This window comes from Pteropus alecto, unplaced genomic scaffold (assembly GCF_000325575.1).
Source record: "Pteropus alecto unplaced genomic scaffold, ASM32557v1 scaffold61, whole genome shotgun sequence".
NCBI lineage: Eukaryota > Metazoa > Chordata > Mammalia > Chiroptera > Pteropodidae > Pteropus > Pteropus alecto.
The window spans coordinates 18,017,359-18,033,328 of record NW_006434835.1 but is presented as its reverse complement, the minus strand read 5'-3'; the positions used below and the strand labels follow the sequence as shown (position 1 = coordinate 18,033,328).

The 15,970-nt window shown below is 36.2% G+C and overlaps 1 protein-coding gene across 1 annotated transcript in view; it reads left to right on the top strand.

Annotated features, from left to right (window-relative positions):
- The window catches only part of ALK (ALK receptor tyrosine kinase), a 621,621-nt gene that overhangs the window by 382,939 nt on the left and 222,712 nt on the right, over window positions 1–15,970 (top strand). The gene's annotated exons all lie outside the window — the stretch shown is intronic.

Sequence of the window (15,970 nt, the reverse complement as noted above, 5' to 3'; positions counted from 1 at the left end):
TTAAGTTTTCCTGCTTTCAAAATGTATATAACTTTATATGAATAAGCATATGAATAGAATTCATATTTTGTATCTTTTGTGTCTGCAAGATATTTCCATTTATCAATATGTAGTGGTAATTCATTTTTCCTTGTTTTATAATATTCCATTATATAAATATATCACAATTTATCCAGTGAATTTGTTTTTGTACATGTCTTTTGATGCACATATGTATGCATTTCTTTTGTGTTTTTACTTAGGAGGGTCAAAGTATGTGTCCATAGCTTTAGAAGATATTGCTAAATAGTTTGTAAAACTGATTGTACCAATTTATACTCTCTCTAGCAATGCAGGAGATGTCCAGCTGCTCCAAAGTCTCACAAACTTGGAAGGGTCAATTTGGAGTTTTTCTGTTTTTTGTTTTTTTATTGTTATTTGTCAGTAGCCATTCTGGCAGATGTGAAGTGGTATTTTATTGGGCTTTCATTTGCATTTCTCTGATGATTAGTTATATTGAACATTTTCTCATATGCTTATTGGACATGTACAAATCTTTTGCTCTTTTGTTGTTATTGTATTATCTATATTTTTCTTCTTGATTTTAGGAGTTCTTTATATATTCTGAATAAGAGTCTTTAATTAGATTATGCATTGTGAATATTGGAAGTATTTCCCCCAGTCTGTTGCTTGCCTTTCCATTTACTTACTAGCATCTTCTAATAAGAATTTTTTAACTTTTGGGAAGTCCCACTTACCGTTTTTTTATGATTAGTGCGTTTTATGTTCTGTTTAAGAAATCTTTACCTATCACAACATCATAACATATTACTGTGTTATCTTTGAGAAGCTGTATTGTTTCACCTTTCATATTTAGGATTATAATTTAAGTGGATTTTTAAGTATGTCATGAAGTAGAGATACATACTTTTTCATATAGATATCCCATTGGGCCAACACTATTTATTGAAAAGATTCTCTTTTCTCACTGCATTACAATGGTAATTTTGTTATAAATCAGGTGATTACAAGGATGAGTTTGTTTCTGGATTCTATTCAGTTGGTCTCTATGTGTCTGTCTTTGTATCAATACCACTGTTTTAATTAATATAGCTTTATAATCTATCTTGATATCTGGTGTTCTAAGTGCTCCAATTTTGTTCTTCAAGAATGTCTTTGCCATGCTTAGCCCTTTGCATTCCCATGTACATTTTAGAATCATCTCACATTTTTAAAAAACCTGCTGAGATTTGGATTGGGATCTCATTGAATCTGCAGGTTAACTTGAGGAGAACTGACATTCTTATAATATTGAGTCTTCCAATCCATTAGCATAATAGAGACTTCCATTTATTTAGATCATTTTTAATTTTGCTTAGTAATATTTTATAGTTTTCTTTGTGTTCATGCCAATCTTTCTGTGTGATTCCTATGTGATTTTTAAGTGCTTTTGTAAAGGTTATTTTAAAAAGTTAATTTTTGACTAAAGTTTAAAAATATTATTTTTGTTGTATATTAACTCTACATCCAAAGACCATGCTAAATTTACTTATTGATTCTAAAAGTTTAAAGATTATTTTGGATTTTCTATCCAATTATCTGCCAAAGTTGATAGTTTTTTCTTTTCTAAATAGTATGTCTTTTATTTCCTTTTCTTGCCTATAGTATTGTCTAAGAGAGCTGGGAAAATGTCTTTTAGAAGTGGTGACAACGAGTATCATTGTTTCATTCCTTAACTCAGAGAAAAATTTTCGGTATCTCTCATCAGGTACGATGTTAGCTTTCAACTGAGGAAGTTTTCTTCTCTTTCAGTTCTTATGGTTGCATCCTAAAAACTTAGTGGCAAAAAATAACAATTTATGATGCTCACAGATTCTGTGGGGTCAGGAATTTAGACAAGAAACAGTAGGGAAGGCTTGTCTCTTCTTCCCAATGTCTGTTTGGGGCCTCAGCTGGAAGACTTGAAGTGGAGGGGAAGGAATCGGTGGAAAGCTTGTTCACTCACACATCTGGTGATTGATGCTAGCTGTTGGCTGTGGGCCTTTCTAGCTGGGCCTCTCCATATAGTCTCTTCATAGAGACTTATTTGAGCTTTCTCAGAGCATGGTGAATAGGTTCCAATGCTGAGTCTCCTGAGAGAGAGCTGGGTAGAAGCTGCATTGCCTCTTATGATCTAACCTCAAAAGTCATACAGTTATCATTTCCACTGCACTCTATTCAGCAGGCTAGTCACAGAGTCCTGCGAGTTCTGGAAGATCGTGTGGGAATAGAAATAATGCTATGGTCATTTTTGGGAAAAAACAGTCTGCCACGACTTCTATTCCTAGTGTGCTGAGGGTTTTAACTATGAGCAGATGATTAATTGTATCAAATACTCTTTACGTATCTATCAAGTCATCGTATAATATTTATTCTTTTTCTATTAATGTAGTAAATTACACTGACTGAATTTTGAGAATTAAACCAGTCTTATATCCCGGATAAGCCTAGCTTATTGTGCTGAATTATCCATTTTATGTGTAACTCATATTGATTTGCTCTTATTTTGTGTAGAACCTTTGCACCTATGTTCCTGAAAGAGATTGGCTTGTAATTTTTCCTTCATAGCTTTTGTTATCAGAGTTATGCTAACCTTATAAAACAAGATGGGATGCCTTCTTTATTTTTCTATTTTCTGCTACAAATTTATGCAAAATTGGTTTTATTCCATCTTTAAATACTTGGAAGAATTCACTGGTGAAGCCATCTTGGCCTGGTTATTTCACAAAGGTTATTCGCAAACGAATAACCTTTATGAAAAAGTATTTAATGATGGATCCTATTAACTTGTTAGTTATATATTCTTTTACTACACTACTTGTTGTTACCTAGAGATCATTAGAATATATCTTAAATTAGTTTGCTTACCATCCCTGAACAAGGCAAGAATGTTAGATTACCTGAATTCCATTTATTCTTACTTTATATTTGTCCTTTGGTCGTCATGTATTTTATTGCTACACATATTTTAAATCTCTCAGAGCATTATTACTATGTTAAATAATCAAAATTCATTTAAATATTCCACCATATTTTTTTTTCAATGCTTTTTAGTCCCATGTATTATTGTGCTTCTATCTGGGACCATTTCCTTTTGCTTCGAGAGTTCTCTTTAATATTTCTTTTAGTGAAGGTCTGCTGGAAAAACTCTTCTCAGCTGTTTTGTCTGAAAATGTCTTTATTTTACCATCATTTTTGAAGACTGTTTTTACTGGGTAAATAACTCTTGGCTGGCAGTCATTTTCTTTCTGCGCTTAATATATTCACTCTGTTCTCTTCTGGCCTTTGTTGCCCCTGTTGAAAAGTAAGTTTTCAGCTTTATTGATGCCTCTTTGGAGGTAATGTGTTTTAACCTCTGGCTATTTTAAAGATTCTCTTTTTGTCTTTGATTATCAATAGCTTTATTATGATGTGACTAGAAGTATTTTTCTTCATATTTATTCTGTTTGGAGCTTATAAAGAAACTTGATGTTTTTGTCAATTAAAAAAAATTCTCAGCCAGTATTTCTTCAACTATTGCCTCTCTTTTCCTTTCTCTCTCCTCTCTTTCTGGGACTTCAAATTACATCTATTTTAGACCTCTTCATTGTGTCTCATGTCTCTCTGACTTTTTCTGTATTTTCCTTTTTTTTTCTCCCTGTGGTTCAATCTGGTTCAATCTTTTCTACCGACCTTTCTTCTAGTTTACAAAATCTCTCTTCTACTGTGTCTAATCTACTATTAAACTCATCTATTGAATTATTTATTTCACATTTTTTTTCACCTCTGGAATTTTTGTTTAATTTGTATTTCATAGAGTGATATTCTCTAAGAAAATTCTTCATATTTCACTAATTTTGTTGACCATATTCTTTCACTAATTATTTTAAAGTTTGTATTTGATAACTTTAGTATCAGACTTCAAGGTTTGTTTTTCTGTGTTGTTTTTTTTTATCTTGGTTTTGAGTCACTTGGCCGTGTTCCATTTTATTACTGGAAATAGTTTATTGAATTCCAGAAGCTCTGGATGATGTTGTTGTTCTTCAGAGAAGTTTCATTTGCTTTTGGCAGGCATTTCATGTTGATCCAATCAAGGAGTAGATAATTCAGGACTGTAGAGTCAAAATGATGTGCTGGGTAGAATTGGCAGGAATCAGCAACTTATTGAAAACTAGGGGCTGGGGGAAAGGAGATGATTAAGATTATCAAGAGAGAACAGAGAAGTAAAACACTAAGCTGGGACCCTCAATGACAAGGACAATGATGCCATTAAGAGAGCTGCAAGGAGGACCAGAATTGGGAAAGAATAGGAAGGGATTTGATTACCATGCACTCAGCATGCATGTGAAAGGATGTTGGGGTTGTATAGACATAGTGACTTTAGCTTTTGTGGAAAGAATACATTAGAATACAAGTCAGAAATTACAGTGAGAGGGACTTTATCAGAATACTTAGGATAATAAAAGCTGTAATATCTGAAGACCACCTGCTACTTCCTTATTTGATATTTCTATTAACATCACTGCCTCTTCTCAGTCCCTGTCAAATCAAAGGCTCTGGATATTGAGAAGTCAACTTGGTACAAGATAATGGCTGATGATCATTGATTTAGATACTTTCTTACATTGGTCCAGCATATCCATACGTGTGACTAGATTGAACATTCATCTTTTTATTATCTTGTTGATGGGATGCCCGCTCCTTCCCTCAGATTGGCAGTAAGATTAGCTTCCTTAGGAAAGCTTCTTAGCACCATCTCTACCCTCTCAGGCCTCATTAGTGCTGGTTACTTCCATCAGTCTTTGTCATTAATCGTGAGACAATTACTACAGCTCGTTTTGTGCCAATTCAGTTTGAATCAGGAACTCTTCATTTAGAAAGACAGAAGGAAGAAATGTATGTTCACAAACTTATATTGCACTCAAACCTCCAGTCAGCTGGCATTCTTATAATCCGTATCTCCATGATTCCTCAGTTTCACCATGAAATATATCTATTGATTCACCAACTGCCTAGCACTGGTCTAAATCAGCAATTCTCAAACATTTTTTTTCTCTAGATCACTTGACACTTAAAAGTTAGTTAGGACCCTGAAGAGGTTTGTTCATGTGGGTTAAAGTTATTGATTTTATCATATTAGATATTAAATTGAGAAAATTTAAAAATATTTATTAACTCATTTGCAAATAATAAACACATTATATATTAACATAAATAATGTATTTTAATGGAAAACAGTTACATTTACCAAAAACTAAAATTTAGTGAGAAGTGTGGCATTGTATATTTTTGCAAATTAGTTTAATGACTGGTTTAATAGAAGCCACATAGCTTCTGGAAAACTCTATTATGTACTCCTGAGAGAAGGAGAATGGAAAAGGCAAATAATATCTAGATATTATTATAAAAACCACATTTTATAATTATGAAAAAAGAACAATGTTTGCTTTTGTCAACCCCTGAAAGAGACTCAGGAACCCCTAGGGATTTCTGAACCACACTCTGAGACGCTCTAGTTAGCTGACAGGCTTTTACACCAGAAAGACTGAGAGGATTTCAAGTTCTGGTCTTAAAACAGGCTCTTCTTTTTAAATGATTCTCTTAGCTTTTTAAACAGAATTAATAGTGTATTTGAACTCCTTCAAGTGACAACAGTCTTAGATAAACTAATTTAAGTAAAAAAGGAAGATTAATTGGCTCATGTAACTGATAGATGCCACTGTATCAGGGGGCTCAAGAATTCCCTAGAATGAAAGCATTTAGAGGGCTTGTTCATTGCCGTATCCCCAAGGCCAAGAATAGTGCTAAACACACATGAAGTGCTCAATATATATTTGCTAATTTATTAAACAATAGATTAATTACTATTAGCAGGACTCTGTTTCTCTTCTTCAACTCTGCTTGCCTCTTATTTTTTTCTATTATCAATAATACTCTCTGGAAAGATAGGCCCTGGAAGCTCTGGTCAAATATGGCTCTAAGTGATCACGATCCCAGATAAAAAGTCATCCCTTCCTCACACAGCATCCATGTTATTTCCCTGAAAGAAAAATTATTGTCCCTTCTTGGGCCACATGCCCAAGCTGAATCAATTATTGTATATGAAGGGACTGGGTATTGCCAGCTTAGAAGGGGAGGTGGGGTAAAATTATTCAGAGCCCCACTAGAATCAAATTAAGTGAAAATATGGCAGTTCCCAAAAAGAAGGAACACTGAACATACACCACACGAGATTACAGATGTCCTCTAAAGATATCATAATAACTTATCAACAAATGTAATTTGTTGTAATCAAGTGTAAACTCAAAATTATGTATAATATGTGGTCTGGCCACTTCAGTGATCCAAACAGAGGGCTGTCTGTCAGCCAAGATAACAATAGTGTGATTGATTTGTGATTATTTGATTTAGTAATAGTCATTGAGCCTCAGAACAAATGATCGGCTTTTTCTACCTCCCTTTCACCACATGTAAAATGTGTGAGAGCATTGCTGTCATATGTCACGCTATTCAAGAACCATCAGTGATTGCTTGTTACCTATAAAGAAGAGTCTCAAACTCTCAAGGACTAGTGAGTGCATCACAGAGATTCCATGGTTCCCAGCCTTTTAAAACTTGAGGAGTCCTTTTAATGTACTCCCATGTACTAGAAGTTAATTGTTAGTCATAACATTAATTAATTTAAAAAATACATAATGACAGGAAGTCTTATAAATTTAATACACTTTAAATTTGCACCACGAGAATATCCACATGTATTTGAAAATTGTTCTACATATATTTGTGAGATATATTTGACATTCGGTCTCCAAATAAAGGTTGGTGTGTATGCGTGCGTGCATGCGTGTGTGCGTGCGTGTATGTGTGTGCACGCTTTCCATAACTCTCTGGACATAGGATGATAACAGATACTGAGAACTAAGATATTAACACTGTTATAGGGGCCTGGAGATTCTTTTCTGAGATCTGCACTAATGTTTTCATGGCTTTCTAGAGAATAAGGAAGAAAGTTATCCACATGGTGCCCAGAAGCCCTGGGACCATCAAGAATTTCAAATTACTTGGTTTTTTAAATTCCATTTTAGCTCCACCTATGGTTTAGTAGCTATACCTCTTTGTTCTAATATATTAGTGGGTATCCTAGGGTTTTTAGTATTTGTCTTATGGTTATCATAACATATCTTCAAATAACATTAATTCATGTGTAGTATAAGATTGTTACATATGTCCAGTCCTCACCTCTCAGCCTTTGTGCTGTTGTTATACATTTTAATTCTACATGTTAGAAACCCTACAATATATTATTGTTGTTTCAAATAGTCAAATCTTTTAAAGGGACGAAAAATAAAACATCTCTTATATTTACCTGAATATTTACCCATTTCTGTCTTCCTTCATTCCTTTGTGTAGATCCAAATTTTCATCTGGTATCAATTTTCCTCCTGCCTGAAGAATTTCCTTTATCATGTCTTATAGCAAAAGTCTCTATCAGCTTTTGTTTGTCTGTAAAACTCTTTATTTTGCCTTCATTTTCAAAAGCGTTTAAAATGATAGTTTTTTTCTTTTAACACTTTAAAGATGTCGCTCTCTTGTCTTCTGGCCTGCATGACTTCAGACCAGTTGGCTGCCATTCTTGTGTTTGCTCCCTGGACACAGTATATCCTTTCATCTGGATACGTTAATGATTTTCTTTTTATCACTGTTTTTAAGCAGTTTAATTATGGTAGATCTTATGATATTCTTTATGCTTCTCCACTTTGGGGTTCCTTAAGCATCTTGGATCTGCGGATTTATAATTTTCAACAAACTTGGAAATCTTTCCGCTAGTATTTCTTCAAATGGTTATCACCCTTTCTGGGGCTCCAATTACACATATATTAGCTTAGGCCATTTGATAACTGTCCTGTAGTTCACTGATGTTCCGTTGTTTTTTTTTTCAGTCTTTTTCTCTCTGACCTTCATTTTGGATAGTTTCATGCTGCTTTATGTCATTGAGCATGTGATAATAGACGTTTTAATATCATCATATACTAATTCTATTGTCTGTATTACTTTCAGGTTTGTTTCCATTGATTGATATTTTTCATGATTATAGGTTATATTTTATTCTTCTTTGAATGCCTGGTAATTTTTGGTTGGATGCTAGTATTGTGATTTTACGTTGTTGGAAGCTGGGTATTTGCTATATTCCTCTAAAGAGTGTTGGATTTTGTTTTGGTGTGCAGTTAAGTAACTTACAGGTAAGTGTGATCCTTTCAAGGATTGCTTTTAAGTTTTACTGTGTCAGATTCACAGTAGTCTTTACTATGGAACTAATTTAACTCTACTACTACTAAAGTGTAATTCTTCTGAGGACTCTACTGCATTGTATTACTAGATCTCTCTACTCTGGCTGGTTGGGACACAGACTGTATTTAGCCTTGGTCCAGAAATTGTCCATCTTAGTATTTTCTAGTGCTTCTTTCCTTGCCCTGGGAGATTTTCTCTCATGTATGCATGAGCTAGTACTCAGCCAAAGCTTCCACGGGACTCCTCTGCAGATTTCCAGGGCACATGCTCTCTCTCCCCCTCACCTTCTCCCCACAACACCCCCAGCTTTCTATCTGGTATATTCCTTAAAGACTGTACCTACTTTGGCCTCCTCAAACTCCCATCTCTGCCTCCTCAACTCAGCAAAGTTACCATGCTCTGTTTGGGTTTACTCTCTCTGAATTGTAACCTGGAAGCTGCTGGGGAAATTATAAGGCTCATCTCATTTATTTTTATTCTCTCATAGATCACAGTCTTGTGCTGTATGTTGTTAAATGTTTGAAACCCACTATTTTATATTGATTTTCAGATTTCTAATGGATTATGACAGGAAGCCAATTCTTATAGAAGTTAATCCTAATGGACAGAAGTTGAAGTCTCCATGAGGAGCTTTGAATAAACCAAAGCACCAGCACATGTTTACATTAAAAATTTTTTTTTCCATATGAAAAATACCACAGCCACCATTGTGGATCTCTAAACAACAGTCATCATTTTCCATGGAATTTCAAGTGAAAGGAATATTTGGAATACTCCCCTTGCTATAGGAGTCAGTCTAAAACAAGGGAGTACATAAATACTAATTTCCTTGGATATTTCACACTTACAAGAGGCGAGAGCATCTAAATTTCCTGAAACACTCATCTGAAATCTCAAAGGAGCAAATAAAATTATCACTCGTTACATGTTTTGGGTTTATTATTGTTAGCATGTTAGTTTTAGGTCAGATTTATGATGTAAAATTTTAGATTTACATGTTATATGACCACTTTGATTATACAATAAGCCCAAATATGCTATAATTTGCTCAGTATATTTATTCCCATTTTATAGAGCATGGATTATCATTTTATTATTTTACATTTTGCTCTCGTGCCTTATTATTGACCATATTTGTAATTAATTGGATCCTACATCTTTGGTTAACAGCACAACCCTTTTTATGACATAGTTCCTATGGGGAAAATAGGAGTCATTTTGTAATAATTTGCTTTATAACACTGCTTTCAGGGACACTTTATAGGAAAAAGTTGCCATTGTTTTACACGGCTTCTTTTTAACTCTTGCATTGTTTCTCAACACACTCTGTGTGTCTTATCTCCTCAACTAGCTAGCAAATGAGCTGAGAACAATAATCAGTTATTGTAGTTCTTTGTATCTACATTGCCTTACATATTAGAGGAAAGCAGCATAGCATAATGCTATTTTATTTTAAATTATATTTTAAATCAGCAGAACCATTTTCTTTAAATGATATCTTATATGAAAGTTCAATTTGTAAAATCAATTAACAAGAATTTTTCTGGTTGAAATGGGATAAGGATCCCAGACCCCCGGTCCCTGGCTTCCTTCTGCTTCTCTTACAAGATAGTCACCGGAACCTTTTATTATAGAGGCTCCAGAGTCCATGGCTCAGGATTCGGAGCAAGTCGATCTGAGTTCAAGTCCAGAACCCACTATTTACTTGATGAGAAATTTTAAGCAAGTTACTTAACCTCTCTGAGGCTGTTTTTCATAAAACGGAGATTTCAATAATTATATTCTATATCAGGTAGGAATGCTTTTAGCTGAAAGTAGCAGAGAAAGTCCAATTTATGACCTAAAAAAAAAACAGATTTAATTTTCTTAATTAAAAACAAGTTCAGATGTATGCAATTGCTGAGGTTTTTTTCAGTGATATTGTTGGACACCCCCAACTCTTACTATCTTTCTGTTCCACCATATTTATGATTTAAGCTTTCATGCTTATGCTTGTTGCTTCAAGGTAACAAGATGGCTACTCATTTATGAGTTTCAGAAAGAAAGAGGGGGAAAAGTCATCCACCTTAGGAAGTTGTTTGTCTTTTCGTTTAGAAGGGGAGATTCTCTCCAGCATACTTCTTTTTATATCTTATTAGCTGGAATATGCCCATCTTTAGCCAATCATTTGCCAAAAGTAATGAGTTTGGACCAATAAAAAAATTTTCCGTGGGGATAGGTTTGGGGACCCATGTTCTCAGGTTTCATGGGATCTCCAGCCCAATACCTGAACACATCAGAATTCTGTTGGCAGGGAAGAAGGAGCAGAAGAGGAGTGCTCACTGGTGTCCGCCATATCTGTCTCCATACCTGCCTGATGGAGTTTAGATGGCTGATATGAGCTTCAAATGAGGGCATATGTGAAAGTAATTTTTAATCTATACGAGCACCATAAAAAATGAGATTTTTCATAATGTTCGCTTCTTAATGAATGTTTGAGAAATGAATGAAAGGACAATTTTCAATAGAGAATAACAAAGTCCTAAGTCAGTGATTGTCAAAGTATATTCCCATGATACCTACATTAGAAGGCGTTAGAAGGATTGATAATTAAAAATATAAATTCAGACCTACTAAATGCAAACTTTTAGGTGGGTCTTAGGAACTTAAAACATTTCCTAAGTGATTCTTATGCCCACTAAAATGGAGAAACATGGCTCTGCATGACAGGAGACAGTCCAATGAGGTAGAACCAGATATTCTTGGGTAGATGTGCACCTACAGTGGATATTTTGAGGCATGAAAGAGGGGAACACCAAACAAAGGAATAGACTGCTGAACAGCAACCAGACCTTTTTAGGACAGCCCCGTACATGACGTAAGCACTCAGTAATGTTGGCAACTTTTATTATTGACAATTTTCTCCAGCACCAGGGAGCCTAGATCTTAATGGATGCCTCAGCTATGGTTCAGTTGTTCAGTCACCATCTGTGAAATGAAGTCACTATCACCCAACTCTGCTAGCAGTAGATAGCATTGAAGTCTCCTAATTCAATCCACGGGGAACAATAGGAAGTTTCTAATGCAGTCTATAGGTCAATAAGAAATTTCAAGCCTCAAGATTGTTTTGAAGGTATTTGCAAAACTGATGTAGTTATTTATAAAGGGTATCAAGTTCCTCAAAAGAAAGACAGCCTGGAACAAATTCAAGCTGTAATGATTAGTATCATCTCCTTAGTCCAGAGTGTTGGGAAGGGCAGATGATAAATTACTACAAAAAGCTAAAAAGTTCTACCTAAAATAATATAGCATGTCTGAAGCTAAGTATCTAGGTGTGATTGAGCAGATCCTGGTTGATTTTGGGACAAGTTAATCAAGTTACAGATGATCATTCTAGCCTATGTGTCCCAAATTACATAAATGGAGCTGAAATGATTGTCAAATGCAAATATATATACATGTACATACACATATATACTTAAGTTTATGTATGTATGTATGTGTATGCATATATATACACATATACATATATGTTCCCACACATGCACATATATAAATATATATTTAAATTTATATATACACACATGTTGTAAAAATACTGTGGGAGACACAGGGTCAACATGGTTATTGGTTTAGAAAGTAGATTGCATTTCTCCATTTGTTATTCTCTGAACTATTTTTCTATAAGCTAAGCTCACCTCTAGGGCTTACATGAAGGCTATCGGTAAGTTTAGTGTCTGAGAACTTCCTAAACATCCTAAATTGTTGATAGTACCTTTAAGATGTTGAAAAGTTAGGAATGGACAGGGGAGAAAGTATGAAATAAGGAGGATTGTTTTTAACCTTGGTCAAGGTACCTAACTTCTCCCAACTTTAGTTTTCTCCTTCATGAGATGGGAATAATAAAACCAACATCAAAGGATTGTTATGGGGATAGAATGGAATAATGTATATAAAGTACCTAGTACAGTATCTTACACGTAGTAGGCCCTTAATAAACTACTGTTATTTTACTTTTATTACTCTCTATACTTAGATATGATATGTTTGAGGAAGTGATTTGAGCCCAATTTCCCTGATTCATAGTATTCGAAGGCACCGTCTGAGAAGGAGGGACATAGTTAGCATTAATGACAGAATTCTATCTAGTCCAACCTGACAAGGTGTACTGTGGGGCTCAGGGCCTGGCCTGGGCTCCTGCTGGAAGAGATCCCCTTGAGACCTGCAGGCTGCAACCTGTCCTCCAACAGGAAGGCCACAGGTGCACTGCAGGCTGGATTTAGAAGAAGACTTAGAGAAGCACTCTTTGGCATCATCCCTTAGAAGTCCAGAGCCCTGTCCTTCAATTTACCTTCTCACCCTTTTTCCAAAGGTCACCTGAGCATAGGTGGACAGGTGTAGTGACTCTCCACCTAGAAACACTATTTAGCAAGGTAGGTGAGATTCCAGTTCTTACACCTGAATCAAGCTGGTGCTGAAATGTTTGTTGGCCCAATGAACTAAGTAGGTAAGAATGCTTTTCTTCACTACCTAGAAAGGTATTTCTTCCTTCCTGTTTTAAACTTGAGAAATTTACAATAGTCCCTCAGGTGTGCCTTCCTGCATTCAGTTTGCTTCAAGAAGTAGATTACTCTTAAGGCATAAAATGGAAGGAAGTGAGTCTCCAGACTGACCTATAATTAATGTCTTCCCTCTGTGAGTGTGATTACCTTTGTGTGGAAATGTTATTCTATACCCTCTTCACCTGTGTGGCCACTTTACAGTTATAATCTCCTGACAAAGAAGGCAAGGAGAGGCTCCATGTAAATTGTCTATGCTGTGTGGGGAAGGAAACCAATGTGTTGAATAACTACTGTATGATAGGCATTGTTCTAGATGTTTTGCATATGACATCTACTTTAATCTTCAAAATAACTCTGCAAGTTAGGTGGTAATATTCCCTTTTTTATTATGGTAAAATATACATAACATAAAAGTTACCATTTTAACCATTTTAAGTGTAAAGTTCAGTGGCATTCACATTTTTGTGCGGCCATCACTGCTATTCATCTCCAGAACTTTTTACATCTTCCCAAACTGAAACTCTGTACCCATTAAGTACTAACTCCCCATTGTTCCCTCCTCCCCGCCCCTGGCAACCACCATTCTGCTTTCTGTCTCTATGAATTTGACTATTTCTAGGTCCCTCATGTAAGTGGAATCGTACAGTATTTGTCTTTTCATAACTGGCTTATTTTACTTACCCTCATTTTTTCAGTCTATCCACGTTGTAACATGTGTCAGAATTGCCTTCTTCTTGAAGGCTAAATAATATTCCATTATATGTATATACTACATTCTGATTATCTATTCATCTGTTTAAAGGCATTGGGTCGTTTCCACATTTTGGTTATTGTGAAAATGTTCACAAATGAACATTGGTGTGCAAGTATCTATTTGAGTCCCTGCTGTCAGTTCTCTTGGGTATGTATATACCTAGGAGCGGAGTTGCTAGGTTATATCATTAAATGCAATTCCATATTTAACTTTTTGAGGAACTGCCAAACTTTTTTCTACACAACTATACCATTTTATATTCCTACCAGCAATGCATGAGGGTTCCAATTTCTCCACATTCTTGTCAATACTTGTTATATACTGGTTGTTGTTGTTTGATAATAGCCATCCTAATGAATGTGGAGCGACATTCCCATATTATAGGTGAGCAAGCTGAGGTGCTGAATCGAGGGATAACATTCATAAGTAGGCTGTATTCCTTGCATCAGCACAATGCTAGGAATGCAGGGCCCTCAGGAAAACCACAGAGGAGAAGGTTCATTTAAGAGAAGAGCCTGGTTGAATGTTTTAGTTTCCAAGAGGCACCTAAGAGGGGACAGGCTGTTTCAATGATGTAATTGCCTGGTCAAGAGCACAGGTCAGAACTTAAGTTTCCACATAAATAGAGGCATTTGAATTACTGTTTCTCTTACTTCTCTTGGTCAGTCAAGTGGTTTTTGACCTTTCCTACATCTGGACTAAAATTCCATCTGAGACAGTAGTCCCCAACCTTTTTGGTACCAGGGACCGGTGCTCCTATGAGAATCTAATGCCTGATGATCTGAGGTGGAGCTGAGGTGGTGATGCTGGCGCTGGGGAGCGGCTGCAAATACAGATGAAGCTACGCTTGCTCGCCCACCACCTCCTGCTGTGCAACCTGGTTCTTAACAGGCCACAGACTGGTACTAGTCCATGGCCCAGAGGTTGGGGATACCTGCATTAGGGACATTGTGCATATTTCTTTCTGCAACCAGTTAGATCTTTTTGATTGTGGAGCTAAGAGAGAGAGAGAGAGAGAGAGAGAGAGAGAGAGAACAGCTAAATAGCAGTGGAGAGAAAAAGAGAAAAGATTGTGATATTGATGTAATTAGGATGGCATCACATACCAACCAGTTAAATAACTCCCATATCTATCCCTGGCAGACAGGGCAAGAGTCTCCAATAGGAGACCAGACTTAAGTCCTCAGCCTGCTGCTCTCATGGGGTAGGAGAGGGCTTCCGTATCTTTGTCATCTGACAGATGGCACTACTAAGGCTCAGACCAGGCAAATGCCTTGACTGAGATCCCACAGCTAAAATTATAGGATAGGCAAGACAGGGTGCCAGTTTGCTGATGGTCTCCTGGTCCCCTTGGGCTTTCTGCACGCTGTTCCTGCTGGCCTCATGCTTTAGCACTTTGTGAAAGAGACCGGGGCCAAGGGTTTCTTTCCCTTAAAGTCCAGTCTGTTTCACCTGCTAATGCCTATTAGAAGAAGCAGCATGAAAGATGGATCAAAGCACTGTAGGGTTTAAATTAGATGATAGCCAGGACCCTTTTCAAGAGCTTTGGATGAAAGAGAGCTGAGCTTGAGTTTCTAGCTCCACAACTTTACTGCAAGTTTAGACCAGTCATTTCACCTCTCTGAGCCTCAGTTTATTAATCTGTGAAGGGAAAATATTAACTTAATATTGAAGGGTTTTTATTGTGAACAACTGAGGAAGTTGATAAGTAGATACTAGGTACACAATTAGTAGTTGATTTAAATAATATTCAACAATGAAATTACATTCCTTCTATTTTATGTCCTTCCTCTCCATTTTATGTCCTTAGATTTGGAGGACAGCACAGCATGTAATTTTAAATATCCTACAGCTGAAAATCAATTCAGTTCTGTAGGTCATCCCAGGATGGGCTACATTTCACTGAATTGATTTTGTTCCAATTTCCAACAATCTATACAGACTCACTTACCTGAGCCCTCAAGACCCTGGTCTTAGACTGTGCCATTCCATTCAGTCAAAGTTATTAACCTGCCCACCAAAAGCAGGAGAATTCTCTTGGAAGGGCATTGCATGTGTTAATCCAACCATTGCATTTTATCCCAGCCATTAACTGCTTTAAGTAAATTGAATTCAGTAACTGCATATTGAACACCTAGAATGTGGCATGAGCACCAAGTTCTGGGGACACAAAGCTAATAACAACACCCCTGCTTTAGGGACACCCCCATGCCTTTGTGTTCCATGGCATGTGGCAGATGCTGTGAGTGAGCCTTCATCCTGAGAACCTGAACAGGCCCATTGTGTCCCACATCTTCTTCTTCAAGGAGTAATACCTCAAGCCTTCCTGAAGCCACACACTTCCTTCTTTCCACATATCCTCCATCTCTTCTTCATCCATTCCCTCTCT